At 43.4% G+C, this 18,477-nt stretch overlaps 1 pseudogene; it reads left to right on the top strand.

Annotated features, from left to right (window-relative positions):
- The window catches only part of LOC119001098 (NACHT, LRR and PYD domains-containing protein 1-like), a 73,339-nt pseudogene extending 55,500 nt beyond the window's left edge, over positions 1–17,839 (top strand).
- The last annotated feature ends 638 nt before the right edge of the window (positions 17,840–18,477 follow it).

Here is an 18,477-nt window from a genome sequence, read left to right as displayed (position 1 = left end):
AACCAGAGTGCATCGCGGTTCGATTCCCAGTCAGGGCACATGCCTGGGTTGCAGGCCAGTTCCCATCGGGGGACACACGAGAGGCAACCATACATTGATATTTCTCTCCCTCCCTCCTTCCCATCCCCTCTGAAGATAAATAAATAAAGTCTTTAAAAAAATTTTTAAAAAGAAAGGGAGATGAAGACATAGAAGACGATCTTAATTTCAGGCCAGAGGTACGCAGAGGATGGTGGCGCCTTCACTGAGATGGGAAATAGTGGAAGAGGAGTAGATGGGGGAGGGGACGTCATGGGTGGGATTTAGTGCAGGTTTGTTTCAAGTTCTTTTGAGGTAACCAAGGGGAATGCTCAAGCAGGCATCAAATAAAGCTCTGCAAAAACAAGATGCCCCATAGAACAATTCTTCAACAAATTCAAAAGAATTGAGGCTCTGGCTGGTGTAGCTCAGTGGATTGAGCGCAGGCCTACAAACCACAGGATCAAAGTTCAATTCCCAGTCAGGGCACATGCCTGGGTTGCAGGCCAGTTCCCAGCAGGGGACGCACGAGAAGCAACCATACATTGATATTTCTCTCCCTCACTTCTTCCCTTCCCCTCTAAAGATAAATAAAATCTTAAAAATAAATAAATAAATAATTACAAATAAAAGAATTGAAACCATACGAAAGAGGGGAAGGGTCAAGGAGTATATATAAAGGGCCCTGGACAAAGACAATAGGGGGGAAGATTGAAAGTGGAAGGATGGCCCTGGCTGGTGTAGCTCAGTGGATTGAGTGCAGGCCTGTGAACCAGATGATTGAGGTTTGATTCCCAGTCAGGGCACATACCTGGGTTGCAGGCCAGGTCCTGGCAGGGGACCCATGAAAGGCAACCATACATTGATATTTCTCTCCCTCTCTCCTTTCCTTCCCCTCTAAAGATAAATAAATAACATCTTTAGAAAAAAAGCTCAGGATCAAATTATTTAAAAATAAAAAAAATTTTAAAAAAGAAAGTGGAAGGATGAGGGATGAATAGGACAGGCGAGAATAATGGGGGGAAATGGGGACAACTGTAATCAAACAATAATTTAAAAAAGATATTTATGATAAAAATTTAAAAAATCTATTCTTTGAACATAAGGAAATGAAATTGAAAATAACAGAAAGAAATTTAGGAAATTCAGAAATACACAAAAATGGAACAACATATTCCTAAATAAACAATGGGTCAAAGAAGAAATCACAGGAGACATTTAAAAATACTTTGATGGAGGGAGGAGGGCAAGAGGGGACTAAAGATTATTGGAAAAAATACAATAAAGATTAAAGAGTATACAAAAAAGTTATGTTTATACTATTAAAAATAAAAAGACTATGAAATGAATGAAAACAAAAATGAAATGTACCAACACTTATTTGATGCAGCTAAATCCTTGCTTAGCAGGAAATGAATAGATATTAACGCCTAGATTTTAAAAAGAAGAAGGGGTACGACTACACACCCCTTGGAAGAGACAAAACCTAGAACACTGACAACACCAAATACTGACAAGTTTATGGAGCAACAGAAACTCTCTTACGTTGCCGGTGGGAATGCAAAATGATACGGCCACTTTACAGAGTCCTTCAAAACTTACCACACCCTTACCATTGTATCTGGGAATCATATTCATTGGTATTTATCCAAATGAGTTGAAAGCCTATGTCTACACAAAAACCTACATATGGAAGTTTATAGCACCATTGCAGTTGCCAAATCTGGAGAGCAACCAAGATGTCTTTCAGTAGGTAAGCAAATAAATAAATTGTGGTACATCCATACAGTGGAATATTAGCTCATGAGGGAAAAATGATCTATAAAACTATGAAAAGACATGGGAGATACTTAAATGCATATTACTAACTGAACAAAAGCCAATCTGAAAAGCTACATACTGTACAACCCCAACAACATGGAATTCTCCAAAAGACAAACATATGAAGACAGTTATAGTATCTGTAATTGCCAGGCTTGGAGGTGGTAAGGATGGACAGACAGAGCACAATGACTGTTCTGTGTGACAGTGTAATGGTGGGTACATGTCATTTTACATCTGTCAGAAGCCATAAAATAAAAAGCAACAAAAGTGAACCCTGATATAAACTATGAACTTTGAGTGATTATGATGTGTCAGTGTGGGCTCACTGACTGCCATAAATGTCCTGCTCTGATGACCACTGTTGGTAATGGAGGAAGCTGTGTATGTGGGGGCAGGAATATATATTAATTCCCTGTGTTTCTGCCCAAATTTTGCTGAAAAACTAAAACCTTTCTTTAAAAAAAGTATATTTAAGAAAGAAAGAAGAAGAAGATGGAAGGGAAAGAAGAAGGAGGAAAAGAAGAAGGAGCTCAAATCAATAAATTAACAAACCACTTTAGGAATGAAAAATAAATAATAATAAAAAGAACAAATATAATGAAAAGCAAGCAGAAAAAGGAAAATAATATAAAATAATATAATAAATAATAATATTTATATAACATAGTATCAATAATGTAAAATAATGAGTAGGAATAAATAACATAGAGATTACAAAAACAATATAGAAAATAATGACACCAAAAGTTAGTTCTTTGCAAAGATCTGCAAAATTAACAAACTTTTAGCTAACTATCTGGGTTAAAACTGAGATGATACAAGTTACTAATATCAGGAATGAAAGAGGTCATCACATTGACATCATAGAAAAATTTTAAAAGAACTTTAAGAAAATATTATGAAATCTTTTATTTTAAAAAATGTTTATTTATTTATTTTTAGACAGAGGGGAAAGTAGGGAGAAAGAGATGGAAAGAAACATCAATGTGTGGTTACCTCTCATGTGCCTCACAACTGGGGACCTGGCCTGCAACCCAGGCATGTGCCCCAACTAGGAATCGAACCAGTGCCCAATCCACTGAGCCACACCAGACTGGGCCTATGAAATATTTTAAGCTAACAAATTATATAACCTCAATGCAATAGACCATTTTATAGAAAAACACAAACTATTGGAACTGACTCAAGAAGATTTAGGAAATCTAAATAAACCTATATAACAAGTGAAGAGACTGAATCAGTGAACAAAACCCTCCTACAAAAAAATCACAGGCCCGATGATTTCACTGATTAATTTTACCGAAACTTTAAATAATCAACACCAATATTCTCAAGCTCTGCAAAAAAAGAAAATATATATATATATATATGAGCAAATACTTGCCAATTTATTCTGTAACAATAGCATTATCCTGATATCAAAATCAGACAAAGACAAGCAAAGTCATCACAAAGTATTTAAAAACCTAGATCAATATTTACTATGAATATAGATATGAAAATCCTCAATAACATACCAAAAACATACAAAAAAGGATGGTAAATCATGACCCGGTGAGGCTTATACAAGGAATGCAAAGTTGGTTAACACAGAAAAACAGATCAATGCAACATATCATGCTAAAAAAACAATGGACAAAAACTACATGATCATCTCAATAGACAGAAAAAGCAGTTGACAAAAGCCAACACCATTTCACATTAACAACTCTCAACAAACTAGGCAAATGAGGGAATTTTCTCAAGCTAATAAAAGACCAGCTGCGGCCCTGGCTGATGTAGCTCAGTGGGTTGAGCATGGGCCTGCGAACCACACGATCACAGTTTGATTCCCAGTCAGGGCACATGCCTGGGTTGCAGGCCGGTTCCCTGCAGGCCAACTCCCAGGAGGGGACCCACGAAAGGCAACCATACACTGATATTTCTCTCCATTTCCTTCCCCTCTAAAGACAAATAAATAAATAAAATCTTTAAAAAAAAATAAAATTCATATGCACAGAAAAGTTTGCATGTCAAACCTTGGGGGACCCACCCATGGACAAGAGAAGTCAACATCGATGCCTAAACCGGAGCAGAATGGGAGGGGGGAAGAACACCAAGGCAGTGTGGTGTCACAGAATCTAAGAGAGCAAAGGGCTTCAAGGAATGTGTGGTCACCAGGGGCCATTGCTTCTGGGAGGTCAAGTACAATAGGACTGAAAGTTGTCCATTGGATTTGTGATAGGGAAGTCGTGGACATCCACATCAGGAAGAGTTTTGCAAGGTAATGGAGTCAGAATCTGAATTGGAATGGATTCACTAGAAGGTGGAGGTGAAAATGAGACTGCAAATGTAGCCACCACCAGTTATGCCCTGAGATCAAAATCCAGAGCAGTCACATAGGACCCACAGTGAAGGTGAGATAAGAATGCCAAAATGCCCCTTCACACAGCCCTGCCCCATGTGAAAACATCCACACCTGGAACCTTCCAAGATCTCTGCTTCCCCCTCTCCCAGCCTCAGAGGCTGAGGCCCCTCCCCTCCAGGCAGCACTGGCATGTCTCAGGCTCTGACCAGGGCCCAGGCTCCCAAGGTCCACGCTGGGCTCCTGAGGCCTGGGGGTCCCCTCTCCATCTCTGCCCATCCATTTTTTGAACCATATACCTCTCACAACCTACCTTCCTGGTGGATGCTTGTGAGAGAGGAGTAACAATACCTCTGGGCCAGTGGGAAGGGGGAGGTGGCAGGGGTGTGGTCAGGGGGCAGCAGCGTTGGCCTCCTCAGACAGCAGGCAGGCTGTCCCAGGAGCAGGGACAGAGGATCCAGACACACTGTCTGCCAAGGTCCAGGCAGACCCACCTTGGGAAGGGCCTTTCATTGTCGAGACTGGTGGGTGGGAGAGGCCAGACAGGAGAACCTAAATCTGACCACCACCTTCCTGTTCCAGAGTGGAGCTCCCCTCATGTAGCACAGGTGGAATCCTTCTGTCTGTCTTCTGCTGAACCTCTGGGTGACCTACCAGTGAAGCCTTCAGGGACTGAAGATGACTTCTTGGGCCCAAAAGGGTCTGTGGCTCCGGAGGTGCTTGACAGAGACAGGAGTTTGTACAGGTGAGTGAGGGCACTCACTCTGCCCGGATAGTCTACCTCAAACCCCACCTTCCCCACACAGATTCCCAACAGACTCTCCACATCCCCTCATGGCCATTAGGTCCCCTCCATTGCCCAGTGGACTGGGTTAGTGATTTTCTTATGGAAAAGGAGGTTTTATTATGAACAGTTGCAAACAAACACAAAAATGGAATCCAAAAAAGTTTCACTTACCAATTACTCATATCCAACAATCATTTTACCACATTCCTTTCAATTATTTACTTGTCCCCATTTTGTTCTTACATTTTATTTTTTTAAATATATTTTATTGATTATACCATTACAGTTGTTCTATTCCCCCCTTCATTCCCCTCCACCCACACACTCCCTCCCCCACCATTCTCCCCCTCTTAGCTTATAACCACGTGTCTCAAGTTCTTTGGATTCTATATTTCCCCCACTATTCTTGCCCTCCCCCTATCTATTTTCCACCTACCCTCTATGCTATTTTCTGTGCCTTCTCTCCCCTTCTCCTCCTCCCACTCCCCTGTTGCTAACCCTCCATGGGATCTTCATTTCTATGGTTCCACTCCTGATCTAGCTGTCTTCTTGGTTTACTTTTGTTTTAGGTGTGGTTGTTAATAACTGTGAGTTTGCTGTCCTTTCACTGTTAACATTTTTCATCTTCTTTTTCTTAGATAAGTCGCTTTAGCATTTCATATAATAAGGGCTTGGTGATGATGAACTCCTTGAACTTGACCTTATCTGAGAAGCACTTTATCTGTCCTTCCATTCTAAATGAAAGTTTTGCTGGATAGAGCAATCTTGGCTGTAGGTCTTTGGATTTCATGACTTGGAATACTTCTTTCCAGCCCCTTCTTGCCTGTAAGGTCTCTTTTGAGAAATCNAACATGTTCACTCAAAGGTGTCTATCGCCCCTACTGACTAGTACAGTGAAGTCATCATTGTTTAAGCACATGCACTTCAGTCCACTCTACTTGGCTGCCAGCTTACATCAATGTCCTGCAAACCATTCTCATTATATTAACAATGGGTAGACTTTTTCCCAGACAGACATCATATGTATATACATATATACATACATCATATGTATATACATATATACATATACATATATGCATATACATCATATGCATATACATATATGTATATACATATATATGAGTGTATATACATACATATGTATGTATATATGTATGTATATATGTATACATATACATACATACATACATATATACATATATACATACTCATGTATGGAATATTATTTATCATCTTAAAAAGAGAAATTCTAATACACTTGGAATGATCTTTAAAACATTACCCTAAGAAAATAAGCCTGTCACAAAAAGGTAAATACAGGAAGATTCCATGCATATGAGGTACCTAGAGTAGTCAATTCAGAGCAGAAGTGTGACTGACAAAGTCTGGGAAAAGGAGAAAATTAGTTGTTGTTTAATGTGTGTAAAGAGTGGGTTTGATGAATAAGTATGAAGGACACATGGACAATAACTAAGGTGGGGGGCGGAGATGGGAGGGAGGTGGGGAGCACTGGGGGGGGGCAGGGCTGGGAATACAAGAAAGAAAACTATACTTGAACAAAAGTTAAATTAAAAAAAAGAGTGGGTTTGGCAAGATGAAAATTTCTAGAGATTGGGTACACAACAATGTGAATATACTTAATACTGAATTGTACACCTACTAATGATTAAGTTAAAATTTTTATTTTATGTATATTTTATCACAATTTAAACTATTAATAAAAAACAGTATAAATTCATCTCTATTTAACATCAAAAAATAAAATTTAAAAACAATAACTCACAAAATATTTTTTTAATTTTTTAAATATATTTTATGGATTATGCTATTACAGTTGTCCCTTTTTCCCCCCTTCATGCCCCTCCACCCTGTACACCCCCTCCCACACACATTCCCCCTCTTTAGTTCATGTCCATGTGTTATACCCGTAAGTTCTTTGGACTCTACATTTCCTATACTATTCTTACCCTCCCCCTGTCTATTTTCCACCTACCGTCTATGCTACTTATTCTCTATACCATTTATTCCTCTCTCCCCCTCCCACTCCCCTGTTGATAACCCACCATGTGATCTCCATTTCTATGGTTCTGTTCCTGTTCTATATGTTTGCTTAGTTTGCTTTTGTTTTTGCTTTAGGTTCAGTTGTTAATAGTTGTGTTTGCTGTCATTTTACTGTACATATTTTTTATCTTACTTGTGGGGGCCCGCCAGGCCACAAGGGGACCAAGGACAGAGTTCTCCACTGTGAGAATGGTGGATGAACTTGGTTTCTGGTCCCTGGAGCCGGCGGGTACCTTGACACTTTCCTAACCTTCTAGTTCCCAGCCTTGAAGGACACAACAAGACCCTGGCACAGGTGTCATGTTCCCAGATGGTTATGAGAACTTCTTGCCCTTTTGATAGCTTAAGGGAGTGCACGAACTTTGAAAAACAACATTGTTTCTAGTTCCCTGCAGTCTTGCTTTAGGCATTAACAGTTTGTATATAAGACAGCTGTTCCTTGAATAAAGTTGCCATTTGCCAGCAGAGCTTATGGTCCTCTCCATTCTTTGAATTAAGTCCCTCGCCTCACCTCGTGACCACCCTTGCTGCAGCGGACTGCGGCAGAGTGGCGCCCGAATAACAGGGACTCGGAAAAAGGGGGTCTGGAATAACAGGGACCCGGAAAAAGGGGGTCTGGGGGGACCTGAAGAGTCCTAATCGCGAGGATAGGGGAGCCCAAGAGGACCGCTGCTACGGGGGCCTGATAAGTTAAAAAGTAAAAGTAGCAGGGAGCGGGGTTGGAGAGTTCATAATCATGGGGATTTCACACTCATCAGATCGGGGACTTTTTGAACAAGTCCTTTGCTCCTTATTGAGGGGGCGAGGCATTGCTACCTCTAAGAGTCAAATACATCGTATTTGAAGAAGATAGGTACTATTAATAATAGTACCAGAAGAAGGTACTATTAATATGGAAATTTGGAAAAAGGTAGGAGAACGTATTCGTGAACACTACCGTGCTCACGGTCCAGAGAAAACTCCTGTTGATGCATTTTCTTTGTGGACACTAGTAAGAGACTGTCTTAGAGGAGATTCTGAGTTTGAAAAATGGGAACGTGGGACTCGCAGTAGCCTGCGAGCCACTCGTTCGGCAGAGGATCTTTCTTGCCCTGCACCTCCAGTGCCGACTGCCCCGCCTCCAATGCCTTGGGAGTCGCCACGGTATGAGGAACCTGATCTTAAGGTGGTGACTGATCTTAAGGTAGAGGCCGTCAAGTCAGGGCCACCCGGATAGCTCAGTCGGTAGAGCATCAGACTTTTAATCTGAGGGTCCAGGGTTCAAGTCCCTAGATGGTATGGTCCTTATTCTCCTAAACTGTTAGTGTCACATTCCTTATTTGTTCTTAACTTTTTAACTTTGGATGCAGAGAGACGCTCCGTGGCTGATAGGCATTAGGGGCCGCGTATGCGACATTACCCGTTGGTTTATTGGAGAGACCCCATAAATGGGTCTCGTCATGGACCTGACCCCTCCCATGGGGCAGAGGGCATGTTTGTATTTTTCCAACAGATGCAGAAGCCCCTCGTTAGCTTCCCTAACGCTGTGTCAGACATGCCCAGAAGCAAGATAAGCCGGCTGCGGAGACGGCTGGCGCGCTTAACAATACAACCTTGCCTCAACCACCCGGAGTGAGCTCAGAGAAGAATCCAACGCCTAGCGATTTTGCTGAGCCTTTTGTAAATGCTGAGAATTCAAGTGAATTCTCACCATTTGCTGATGAGAAGATATAGTCCAGAGAAGTTATGTGAATTTTTCTAGTTACAAATCAGACCTCAAGTTATTCTGACTCTAAGCTCCATTCTGTCTCCCATGTCCCATGGAGCCTCCACACTGCCCTGTAACAGATTTTGACACAAGGCCTTTGGCAAAGTTTTTCATGACAGATCGGATGTGAGATGAAGAATAAAAGCTAGATGATTATATGATTATAGAAACTAGCTAGTTTGGGCAATAGCAGATAGTCTAACCTGGATCATTCAGATATTTCCAACATAGATAAGAGGAATCAAGTAATGAATTTTCAGGAATGGATGAAACGTTAGTCTCTTAAATTACCACCAACACCCCCAAGAACCAAATTTCTCTAAAGAGTCTTTTAAAGACAACCAGCCCTTGTCCACTGTTGAAACAAGGTGGATCTGCCTCCTGAGCTGCTACAACAGTCTTCCCATTGTGAAGAAAGGGAACAAGTTTCCTCAGTCTTGGCTTGGACACAATCACAGGTGGAGGCCTAAGCAGCCCCAGCATCAGACCTTGGTTGAATCTCACTCTGGCACTTACTTGCTGGGTGATCTTGGGAAAATTTCTTAACTTTAAGTCTCAGGTTTCTTATTTATAAAATAAGATCATAATGCCTAGTGGTCGGACTGTAGGAAAGATTAAATAATATGATTATACACATATCTCATGAAGTAGTCCTTGTAAATAGTAATGATACTGTTATTTTTCCTCTTAAGCCAACTTCTCTCTCCAGAGACAGGGAACTCTATCACCATCCCCATGGGAAAGTCCTCCAGATACTCGAAGACTGTGAGCATGGCCTCTCTTCAGTCTCTTCCTTTGCAAGTTAAACATCTCTAGTGTTTTCATCATTTCTTTTATATTTTGGATTTTAACTTCTTTGCCTTTTCAGTAGCGTTCTTCAGTAGATGGACTGAAGGATGAGCCAGGAAGGACTGAGTCAGGAAGGACTCTAAGATCATCCAGTCAACATGGAGGATGTGGAACTCCCCTTCCCTCCATCCACATGGACCCGGTGCTCCCAGCACCACAGCTCCCCTCTGCTTGAGCTCACATTCCAGACTGTCTGCTCACACTGAACTTGGGAGGGCCTAAACTCTCACGCTGTGTCCATATGAACTACTGTGGACTCCCCCTCCCTCTCCTTGTGCAAGATTTTCTTTGACGCCTTCATTTGTTATAGTTTTTTGTTTGTTTTTCCCATTGAAATTCACCCACTTACACCCAAGTGGTAAGATTTTTTGATGTTGATTCTTGATTCTGACACAAAATCCAGAACAAACTATGTGAAGGCCAAATATGAACAAGGAGGTAGACTTCCTCTCAGAAAAGGAGATCTCATAATTGAAACTATCTACCAAGGACTTGGTTATTTCTCCACCAGGGTTTCATTTAGGCCAAGGCTAAATTTAACCATGTCTGCAGGGTTTAAGTGAAATATTCTCTTTCTCTCTCTCTCTCTCACATACACACACACACACATAGACACGTCTATGATCATAGCTTCATAGCATCTGGGATTCAGTTTCCCCATATGCATGAGAAGTGGATTCACCTGCAACTTTTCTCTAAATTTTATTAGAATAGTCTGCAGTTTATTCTAAGAACCCAAGGATCTCAGAAGTGAGTCGCGTTGCAGTTTCAAGGCTTCTCATTTGTGTTAATAACTAGCACTATTACAGAAGCTTCTTCATGTGTTTTCCTTCAGGAGACCTCAGACCTGAAGCTACTCTGGTCCCTGCATGCCATACAGGTCAGTAGCAGCTGTTGGGGATCACAGAAAACATGGCAATTCTGGGGTGTGCTATCTGTTCCTGGAAAGAGAGAATGGAAGAACATTTTCATGCAGATTTTACAAGAAATCAAGCATTGGAGAGTGGCATGTGCCCCGGAGCAGAGTCCTTTTCCATCCCCCTATTCCTGCTTGTTGTGGCTCCGACACCTTCCACCAAAATGCCTATATGCCTCTATCATGAACCCAACCCCACACTTAGCTGAGCAGAATGCTAGGCTGGAAGCTGACATGAGGGAGGGAAGAGGTGGCTTTCTGGTGGTCCATGCCTTAAAGGGTGGGTGGAGAGGGGCCAGGGATGCAGACAACGGGAGTAAAAAGATAGAGGTGGAGAATCATGGGGAGAGGATGTGATGGAAGCTCTTCTTTATTTGTTGTTTGCCTCACTTTCACCCCCAGATACCCCAGTTTTGCCACACTTTGTGGACAAGCATCGGGAAGAGCTGGTGGCCCGAGTGACATCGGTGGACACAGTCCTGCCAGGGTGCAGGGTGAGGAGCAGTGTGAAAGGGTGCAGGTTGAGCCCACCAATCCAGACAAGATGAGGATGCTGTTCAACTTCAGCAAGTCCTGGGACAGGGCCTGCAAAGATCAATTCTTCCAAGCCCTGAAGGATACCCACCTTCACCTCACTGTGGAACTCTTGGAGAAGCAAGCTGGTAGAAACTAGGGGGGCTCTCGACAATCTTGGCTGCTGAAGTTGAACACAGGCTTCTGAGTCCTGTCTCTGCCACTAAAGTTTCGGTCTCAGTTTTTTTTTTATCTCAGCAAGTTGCCATCTGACTTGCCTTCTATATCTGATGTTAAAAAATTTTGGTGATGCCTTTGCTGGGCATCACATGTCCATGCCCAGAGATGCTACATGGGTACCCAGACTACCTCCCTTGGCATCCACATGCCGGAGGTCCAGGTGGGATGGCAGCCTCACAGGAATGTGCATGTGGAGGTGACAGGACATCTGCAGATTTACAGTAACCTAACCAAAAGCCTCATTTGGTTGCCACCACAACCAAGTGGAAAGCCATACCTGTGCCATCCAGGTACAAGGGGGAGTACCGGGAATATGGGGTTGGCCACCTCTGGCTGAAGATAAGCAATGGAAATGAACATCTTGGGAGTTTTGAATGGCTTCTAAACAAGGGGTAAATAGATTTATTTTTTATCTGTCCATATTGAGCTGTTTTTTTTTTCATTCATCCATATTGTACTTTTCTATTTATGAAGTCTACTGTAGTCCTACAGCCAGGAAAAGTGTGAGGTTTGGGGCCATGGTCATAAAGGGGTCCAGGTCTTAGCTTAGCTGTTTCCTCTTATGGAAAGTAATTCCATGTCCTACAGCTGGCTTAGGTACCACTGCCCTGTAGTACCTAAGCCAGGTACCACCCTGTGGTACCACTGTGTACCACTCCTGTAGCACCCTGTGTCTCCTAATCCATCAGAGCACTCAGCACATGGCATTGTCCCTCCTGTTTTTTTGTTGGTCTGTCCCCACTAGATGGTTACCTACCGATGAACAGGATCCATGTCTGATCTGGTCATCAGTTTATTTCCAGGGCTTTGCACATTGCCTTGCATATGGTGTGGTATACAGTGAGGACTTATGAGTGCATAGATGGTAAAGGAACATTCTCCAGATACATCCTTAGTTCCCTTCCTGGCTACCATATTGGCCATGGAATTCAAATATCCACCCTAGTAATAATTCCTCCATTAGTAGGCTACCCTTTGGCCCCAGTGAATCAGTAATTCTAGAATTAAACCCATTGGTGTTGAATGATTTGTACCAATGTTATTCTCAACTGGTGAGAGCAAAGCTCCACTCAGGTTACTCCATCCCAATACACAGCGGCCCAAGTTGATTGTACCTCCTCATCCACTTTGTCACTCTCCTCCCTCAGAGTCACTCTTCCCAACCTGCATTCAGTTATAGTTTGGGGCTACTTTGCTGGGACAACTTGTACTCTGATAAGGCCCAGAGGTGCTCAGGCTGGGTTCACAGCTGCTTGTGGCAGGCTGACTCTGTGGCAGGGATTTCAGGGATTTCCCAGCAGCTGCTAACAGTTCTTTGTTTGGGGAATTCTCCATGTTCTCTCCCTCTCAAAGGATCAGACACCTGAAATGCTTAGCTGGTGAAAGGAAATGAGTTACTGGCAGGCTGATGAGCCTGAAACTGGATAAGTCCCTGGTGTGCAGGATGAGAAGCCCTCTGTCCCACCATCTGGGTTCTTTGAACCACTCTGAGATTCTGTAGGAATCACTCAATAGGCAAAACTCATCTAGAAGCAAGACTGAGATGAGAGAGTTCCCCAGAGCAGATTGTGGTTAGAGTTCTCATTCTGGCCTGGTTACATAGATTTCTGTGTATTAAATGCTTTCTTAATTGCTTGCATGTTGTGGGGTGTAACTACCTATTTGTACTTCTTAGTCCCCTCACCTCTTCATCTGCTCTCCCCTACCCGCCTCCGACATGGCAACCTTCTGGTAACTTCTTTTCTCTTTCTTTTAAGAGTCTCTCTTTATCTTTAACCTTTGGCCTTTTAATAATGATGTGTCTTGGAGTGAGCCTCTTTGCATCCATCATAATTGGGGCTCTTTGTGCTTCCTGGACTTGTGTGTCTATTTCCTTCACCAAATTAGGGAAGATTTTTTTCACTTTTTTTTCAGATAGATTTCCAACTTCTTGCTATTTCTCTTCTCCTTTGGGCACCCCTATTGAGGCAAATATTGGACCTCTCAAAGTTTTCCCACTTCTTCACAGCTAAAGAAAACACTGGAAAAATGAAAAAGGAACCAAACATATGGAAAATATATTTGCCAATAATATCTCAGACAAGGGTTTGGTCACCAAAATATATAAAGAACTCACACAACTCCACTCCAGGAAGATAAACAACCCAATTAAAAATGGGCAAACGTCTTAAACAGACATTTCTCCAAGGAGGACATACAGAGGGCCCAGAGACACATGAAAAGATGCTCAGCATCACTAGCCATCAGAGAGATGCAAATTAAAACCACAATGAGATACCACTTCACTCCAATCAGAATGGCCATTATAACCAAATTAACAAACAAAAAATGCTGGTGAGGTTGTGGAGAAAAGGGAACCATAGTACACTGTTGGTAGGAATGTAGGAATGCAGACCGATGCAGCTACTGTGGAAAAGAGTATGGAATTTCTTCAGCTGCTGGCATTGTACCCTAAGAACCCTGAAACACCAATCCAAAAGAACTTATACATTCCGATGTTCATAGCAGCACAATTTACAGTAGCCAAATGTTAAAAGCAACCTAAGTGCCCTCGAGTAAATGAGTGGATCAAAAAACTATGGTACTTTTACACAATAGAATACTATGCAGCAGAAAAAAAGAAGGAGCTCCTACCCTTTGCAACAGCATGATGGAACTGGAGAGCATTATGCTAAGTGAAACAAGCCAAGCGGTGAAAGACAAATACCACATGATCTCATCTAAGGTGGTACCCAATCAAAAAAACAAACAAACAAGCAAATCATAACCAGAGATATTGACATAAAGAACAAACTGACAGTAACCAGAGAGGGAGGGAGGTATACAATGGGAGAAAAGGGGAGAAGGGTTATTAAGGAACATGTGTAAAAGACCTATGAACAAAGCCAGAGAGGGGTAGGATTGAGGGTGGAAGGTGGGGGTTGGTGGGGAGGGAGAGAGTGGTGGGGTAAAAATGGAGACAACTGTACATGAACATAAACAAACAAACAAACAAACAAGTATTTTTAAATGAGTTAAAAAAAATTGTCCCAGAGGCTGTTTATACTATCTTCATTTTTTTAATTATTTTTTTCTTCTTGTTCTCATTGGTTGTTTTTTACTTCCAAGTCATTGATTTGATTATTGCTTTCATCCACTCTACTGTTGTTTCTCTGTAAATTGTTCTTTATTTCAGTTAGTGTGTCCTTTATTTCTGACTGGATCTTTTTATGCTGCTGAGGTCCTCACTAAATTCCTTAAGCACCTTATAATCAGTGTTTTCAACTCTACATCTGATGAATTGTTTAGCCCTATTTTGTTTAGCTCTTTTCCTGGAGTGTTGACCTGGTTCTTCACATCAGTCATACTTCTTTGTCTCCTTTTGGCAGGCTCCCTGTGTTTGTTACTATGAATTAGGTAGTGCTGCTTTGACTCCATGTCTTGGTAGTGTGGACTAATGCAGGTATCCTGTAGGGTCCAGTGGCATAGCCTCCCCTTTCACCCAAGCTGTGTACTCAAGGTGCCCCCTTTGTGTGGACTGAGTACGCCCTCCTCTTGTAGTTGAGCCTTGGTTGCTGTTGGCACATCAATGGGAGGGATTTATCCAGGCCAGTCAGCTGCAAGGACTGGCTGTGACTCCTGACCACCAACCTCTGCATTCTGTGGAGGATTAACTGTGCAGGGACAGGGTGGTTGTGCTCTGCCATGGTCTGTAGTTGTCCACTGTGTGTGCTGGCTCTGGGGTTTCCCAGGTGGTGCAGGCCAAGGTCAGGCCACACCTGTGTTTTGTGTGGGGCACCCTTCCTGAGCTATAAAGCAATCTGAGATGCCTGCTGCTTTTGCCGGGCTTGGAGATTCCCAGGTGAAGCCAAGCTGTGACTCTACTCTGGCTGGCCCTGAGGCTCACTGAAGCCAGCTGTTATTTGAAATAATTTAGGAGACAAGATGAGTCATTCTTATGGAAAAGCAGCCTAAGTGGGCCCATAAGTTGGGTGGGGTAGAGTCTCTGTGGATCTCCAAGGTAGAGATCCTTAGAGTCAGGTATTAGACAGGTTGATGGAATCACAGATATAGCACTAGCCTACTGGCTCTGTTTGAGGGAGGGCCCAGCAAAGAGACAATGGCCTTTGCTCACCCCAATGCCAGACACCTCCTGTATACCACTGATGCTCTTCAAGCTGCCACCCTGGTGCTGGAGCTCAGAGGGAGAGAATCTGAGTAGGTGAGTTCGTGTGTGGCTTCCCGAAGAACTGCTCAGGGTTCCAGCAGCCTCTTGCCCCAACTCATACCCTGCTGGTTTTTGCAGCCAGAAGTTGTGAAGATTTACCTTCCTAACACTGAAATACTGAGCTAGGGGGGCTGGTGTGGTGCTGGGACTCAGCATCCCAAGGTACCCCTCCTGAATTTTGTCCATGTGGATGTGGGGCCTGCCCATTCCACATCCACACCCCTCCTACATTCTGAATGGATGTGGTTTCTTCAATTCTGTAGTTGTCACACTTCCATTCAACTTGATTTCTGACATTCCTTGATGCGAACCCCAGCCCCTGGGACCGTGTGTTGTGGCTGTGACGAACAGATTCACATGAACTACAAAAGTCCTGTGGAGAAAAAGGGATGGCATGGCCACTATCTAAGTGAGAGAGAGGGCCCCAACTCCTGCCTGGACAGGCTTTTATTGCTTTTCTGGGGACATTACGTGGAGGGTAGTCCTCATTTCCTATGCACAGATTCACTGCAGGGGACTACCTTTTATAGGTAACAAAGGAAAGAATGTTGCTGATTACTTCAAAGAGAAGGATGTTGCAGACCAAGGGGAAAAGTGGTTGAACTGGTCACACTCCATACTTGGGAGGTTTAGCACAGACTTTAGGAAGTTAAAGATACACAGTAAACATTTGTGCCTCAATCCAATCCAAGGCAAGGGAGCTTTAGCAAAAGCAAGTCTAGGTACAATGCAGCCTAGGTACATGTACCAGCCTAGCAGCCTAGGTACAATGCAGGCCTGATTCCCTATGGGAAAACCTCTCTGTGGGCGTGGGTCCTGTGTGCCAGACCTCACTCCCCACTGGCCTTTCTAAGTAGGGGCTGGGCTACATTCCCCACACCATGCAGAATGGTCCCCTATAGTTCCTGAGTGACCGTTGTTTTATATTTTAGTGGTAATTTTGATGTGGTTCTGTGAAGAGTCAAGCCATATGTGCCTACATACCCATCTTGACCAGAAGTCCCCAGATGGCTGCTCTACTGGCAAAGGGCACCATTAAGTCCCTTGGAGAGGGAATCACCTTGGTTTAGAGTTCAGTATCTTGAGGATTGCACCCCCTTGTGAACTATTTGTCTTCCACACCATGCCAATGTTTAAAATTGAAATGCATTTTAAACATGCTAGAGAGAAGCCAACATTTTAAATATCAGTATGAATATCACTTAGCACAATTTTAATGATTCTGTAAATTATGTTATTGGAGGTGTTTTCTTTGAGGCAGAAAAAATGATCTTTTTCCAGCTACCACCCACAAGACATGGAAACAGGGAAGGCTTTTAATCAAAAAGACCTGAGAACAACCTACTGTTCTTTGTTTCTAGGTCAATGCCCCAGTACCTGTGCATTTCCAGGGGTCTCAAGGTCTTACTTACCTCTGCCTGACCCAGAGAGGTGCCATGTGTGCTAGTGGGTGTTTGTACTGTACAATCAACAGGCGAGTAAACTCAAGCTCTCGGTGTGTATCCCACAGGCTGGCTGACTGCGGCTTCACCCCCGAGGGCTGCCAGGAACTGGCCTGTGGGCTGAGTACCAACAGGAGCCTGACGCAGCTGGACCTGAGCTTCAACAAGCTCCTGGACATCAGAGCCCAGCACCTTTTCCAGAAACTGAGAGGGTCCCCCTGCAAGCTGCAGCGATTGCTGTGATTGCTCCTCATTGACACTACATTTTAAGATGGGACAGAGAGAAAATGAGGGCTAGGCAGGGTGGGGTCATGAGGTGGGGAGCAGGAAGATGCCCTCATGTTCAAACACACCAAATCATCCCATGCCAGCTAAGTGGGCGTATGGCAGGGCTGATGTAGTTAACAATTAGACTCAGTATGCAACTGGAACATTGCGTAATGGTACTGAGTTGATGTGGAGAGTAACAAGGTTGGTGAGAGTCACACAGGAGTGAGAAAAAGTGACCTGCTGCCTCCTTAGTGTCTCATTGGCTGCAGGAGAAAGTTAAAATCTCCCAGGTTACTGAAACCCTGACACATCTTTGTCTTCCTTTTTGTCAGAAAAGACCCCCAAAGGGCCACAGGTACTAGAAAGGGAAACCAGACCCCAGTTATGCAGAGGAGAGGGCCTTGTGAACAATGACAATGAGCCTGTGCAAATCCCTCCCACAGGCTGATCAGATGTGGCCTCACGTCTGCTTGCTGCCAGGACCTGGCCTCCATGCTCAGTGACAGCCCCAGCCTGACAGAGCTGGACCTGCAGCAGAACGACCTGGGTGACCTGGGCATGAGGCTGCTCTGTAAAGGGCTCAGACAGCCCACCTGCCACCTCAGGCTCCTGCGGTAAGGCCCTGTGGGTCCCTGCAGAGCAGAGGGCAGGGAGGAGGAGGGAAGGAATGGAAAGATATGTGGAGCCTTCCGTTAGACAGGGAAGTAAAGGGACAGAAAAATGAATTGTCAGTCTGCCTTCCCTACCAGCTCCATCACTTACTTAGGCCAAGAGACATGGGCAGGTCTTCATTGAGACTCAGTTTCCTCATCTGTCTATTGGAACTGTCATCCACTTCATAGACTGTGATGAAATAAAATGCATGTAATACAAGGACAGTTCTTAGAACACAGTTGAGACAATCAAATGATAACCAACAGTGAGGCCACGTGTTCTAGGGGACTCCCAGGTTCCCTTCTCCACTCCAGGGCAGTCCTCCTTTCCTTCCTTCATTGCCTCTTTCTTTCTTTCTTTTTTTCTTTCTTTCTTTCTTTCTTTCTTTCTTTCTTTCTTTCTTTCTTTCTTTCATCTTCCTTCCTTCCTTCCTTCCTTCCTTCCTTCCCTCCCTCCCTCCCTCCCTCCTTCCTTCCTTTTCTTTCTTTCTCTTTTTCTTTCTTTCTTTTCGTTCTTTCTTCCTTTTTCTTTTTCTTTCATTGCATGCCTCCTATGTGCCATGCAATGCAAAGAACACATGGCTGCCCCCCTCGTGAAATTTT

The sequence above is a fragment of the Sturnira hondurensis genome, unplaced genomic scaffold, assembly GCF_014824575.4.
Source record: "Sturnira hondurensis isolate 20B ecotype Veracruz unplaced genomic scaffold, ASM1482457v3 Scaffold0016587, whole genome shotgun sequence".
NCBI lineage: Eukaryota > Metazoa > Chordata > Mammalia > Chiroptera > Phyllostomidae > Sturnira > Sturnira hondurensis.
The sequence above is the reverse complement of the archived record's forward strand: the minus strand, read 5'-3'. Positions and strand labels throughout refer to the sequence as shown.